The sequence below is a fragment of the Pteropus alecto genome, unplaced genomic scaffold (genome assembly GCF_000325575.1).
Source record: "Pteropus alecto unplaced genomic scaffold, ASM32557v1 scaffold3, whole genome shotgun sequence".
In the NCBI taxonomy this organism is placed as follows: Eukaryota; Metazoa; Chordata; class Mammalia; order Chiroptera; family Pteropodidae; genus Pteropus; species Pteropus alecto.
The window spans coordinates 345,979-349,741 of NW_006442484.1; the positions used below are offsets into that span (position 1 = coordinate 345,979).

Genomic DNA, 3,763 nt, shown 5'->3' on the forward strand with positions numbered 1-3,763 from the left:
TCCTGCTGGGTTGTGTTTGCCTCTGAGCAGACGCAGAAGGGGCCACAGCCTCAGGGCTGTCCCCTAGGGGTGGTGGCAAGTGTTTGGTGAGACAGGACAAAGGGCTGCATATAAATCCGAAGGTAGTAAGTGCCCATGACAATCTTAATGTAACCTCTACACCCTGGTTAGTCAAGCCCTCTTACTTTGGGGGTGCTTCGAGGGGAGGGCGGTAGAAAGAGTTGCGGTCGGAAGAGAGGAAGATGGCTGACTGCCTCTGACACTGGTCCACACTGATCTCACCGGGGCTCTACGAGGACTGCCGTCTGCTAATTACACGTGGTGCGCGCTCATGCTCCTTGGAGGAAAGCCCAGCCACATAAAGGCAAAATAACAACCAAACATTGCTCCTAATATCGCCTGATGACTTTTCTCTTGAAATTCAGCCTTGGGCTGATCTTGCTGTTCAATGGCATGCAAACCACTTCTCAGGAACTCTGAGGGTTCTGCTGCTGGATCCTCCAGCTGCCCAGGAGCTGCCTTAGGCCAGCTGGTGCCTTCACAAAGCCTGTCCTCTGTCCTGATCATTAGAGAAAAACTTCTCCCTTCCAGGAAGTCTTTTAACCGTATGTAATTATTCCTATCTTGATTCTAAAACCTACTCCCAGTCTGTTTTGCTTAAGAGAGAGGGGAAAAAAAAAACCCCACAGATTTCCGAGAGCTCAGCATCCATCTGGGTGGCAGGAGTGAGTACAGGTGTCTGTTCTCCTGTGATTGCTGCCACTGCCACCATGATGTCCCCATCCAGAAGAAGATGAACAGCTGACATCCGCCTCCTTACCTGATCAGGTCTTCTCTCCTTCACATCTCACACCCCGGCCGTACTTCCGAGAGCAAGCCCATAACAAAAAGCAACCACTTTTACGAGACATCGTTTTGCAAAAGGGAATCCCCTCCGTGTGGTGATTTAGAAGGTTTCAGGGGAGCCACGGTGAGGCCACGTGTGCAATGCCAGGCTAACTGCTTTTGAAAGGAGACCATATGTTGCCTTTGCAACATCGCTTTGGTGTTTAATTTGATGAAACAATGTGCCATAATCAGCGGTGAGGACAGCAGTTGTGATTGATGGAGAGGGACTCAACGTGGTACAGCCCTGATTTCAATATCGCCACGCTAATCCCATTATTCGCTTGAGTTGGCTTGTTTTGGGCTACCTTAAAAAAAGTTATTTCTTTAATGGTCAAATTGCCATGAGGTCTGGAAGATTTAATGTATCATAAAACTCATTAAATAACCAGCCTGGCAACCCCATGCTGGGTAATGTTCTGGCATATAGAGGACCCTAGCCAAAGACGGCAGCATTTATTTATATACCACCCAGCCAAAGCCTCAGGGATAAGTTTAGAGGGCAGAGAGAAGTATGTTCTAAGCCAGCGTTCCTCAAACTTTAATGGGCGTGAGAAGCATCGACATGCCTCGTTAAAACACAGGTTCTGATTCAGCAGGTCTGGAATGGGGCTGAGATTTTGTGCTGCTGACAACGTGATATTGATCACTGGTCCAAGGACCACACTTTGAAGAGCAAGGCACTGGAGGATCTTGAGAATATCCAGTAATCGTAGCTAACATGTAATAACCACATAGTCTGCTTTGTGGCACTTCATGTGCATGTGTTACGTGTGTTCATTTATTTCATCCTTACTTCCAACCCCATGAGATAGATATTAGCACCCCCACCGTATGGATGAAGAAACCAAAACACAACTTACTTAGCTAACTTAACCAAGGTCACACGGCTTATACGCAGCTGAATATAATTCAAAACCGAATCCTCTGACTCTGCAGCCTATTTGTTTTTTGTTTTGGTTTTTATTTTCAACCCCTATGCTATGTTCCTCTGACATAAGATCTAGTCCCCTCGCCCAGTCTCCAGTTAAAGAGCTGTGGCTGTTAAATGATCATCCATGGGCTGGTACTGGGAAAAATTATGAAGTTCCTCTTGGAGGCTTTAGCTTCCTCTTTCCATATCCGTTTCTCTAAAAGATGATCTCTGCCAATCTAGGACACCAATCATACTTGAATTTTAGAAGAAGTCTGTTGAATCAAGGCGATCTGTGGCCCAATCAATGAGCTGCCGATACGCTAACCTGAGCCCCAGTGGTGGCCAGTTTAGCCTGTGGTGAACGGTGCCTGTGGGGAAGCTGGTCTGGCAGCCTTCCCAGAAGGGGAATGGCAAAAGGAGGAAATAGAAATCTTTGTTTTAGACTTTAGGACATCTTAGAAAAGCTGTGTAAGATAAAGCAAGTACATTTCTCATACACCTGTTTTAATTGGTGTTCCTGCTTATTTTACCCTTGGGCCATTTTTTTTTTTTAAATAAATACTTTTTTTTAATGTGAAAAATATTTTTCATGTTACATTGTTAAAAGACTTTAAATTTAAAAAAAGTAGACACTGTAATTAATTACTAAAGATAGCTCTTACAGGTCCATAAACAAACCTAATAGGCAAAAAGTAGCCAAACAATGTCAATTCAGAAAAGTGACTGAACTCACCCAAATGTCCCATGTTATACAGACAAAATTAGAATTATGCATCAAAAAGATAAATCAGGTTAAAGCAGTTACAGCCTTTCCTTTAAAATGAATGAGCTGAAGACAAAGAACATTATTAGGCTGGGGGTCAGGAGGCTTGAATTTTAGCCCCATGAGAATTTGATTCTCAGTTTCTTCATCTGTGAAATGAGGGAGGGAGACATACAGGCCCGACATTTGATGAGTTAAATCTTACCTGGCAATGTAGCAGCAGAGTGAGGTTTACCAGTCAGGTTAGCTTATTAAGCTACAACCGTGGTCCACTGCTTTCCTCTGGCTCTTTGGGCTGCCCCGTAAAGCAATAGTATTTTTCTATTTCAGCCAGTTAGATGACTCAAAATCCCTGCAAGAGTATATACAGATATAGATATCTAATATATATTATATATCTAATATGTAATATACAATATATATAAAAAAAAAGTTTTTGATTGCTGGACCCGGCTACCAGGCACTGTGTCACACATAAATTATTCGACTCAACACCACTAAGAGATACGACTCTTCCCATTTCACAAATGGGTCTGAAAAGCTGTTAGAGGGGTCGCTCTACCACCACGGAAGACTGTGCGTACGTAGAGGTCAATGGCATTTCCTTCCGAAGAGACCTACACACAACGTCCATCCCTTTCTGCCACTTAGGCAGCTTTCTTTAGCATCAGGTCTTTTTTTGGGGAGCAGGAAAGCTTTGTATGTTAGCCTATGATTTGTTATTCAAAATTACTTCTACCAGCAGCTTTTGTTTGTTATCAGAAGTAAGTATTTATTCATTTTTCTTCAATCTTTGCATGAAACTTGGGTCAGTTTTGGTCTTAATGCACCCTGGGTTCTTTTTTATCTTACTGGATTATAAGGAGAAGCCTGCCCCGAACAGGTGACTGCTGAAACCTCTGCATTTTCTGATAGCTTTTCATCGTTAGGTAGTCGTCGCATTACAAAATTCACAGGGAAATGCCATTTCTTTAAACATATTTCTCTAAAACATATTTTACTCAACAAATACATTTTCCTAGCCTAAAGTTCTACACAAGTCATGGCCTTTGTTTTTAAAACGCCCTAAAATGTCATGACCAAGTGGGAAAAAAATCTTAGGTTTAACGGGAAAGGATGGATGTTATAGGAAAATGTTTGCAAAGCTCTGGGAATAGTGGGGAAGGAAGGAAAATGGAGAGAGACCACTGGGGTCTGTT

At 43.0% G+C, this 3,763-nt stretch overlaps 1 pseudogene; it reads right to left on the reverse strand.

Moving 5' to 3' along the window:
• Positions 1-3,506, reverse strand: part of LOC112470380 — a 20,859-nt pseudogene extending 17,353 nt beyond the window's left edge.
• Positions 3,507-3,763: the final 257 nt, after the last annotated feature.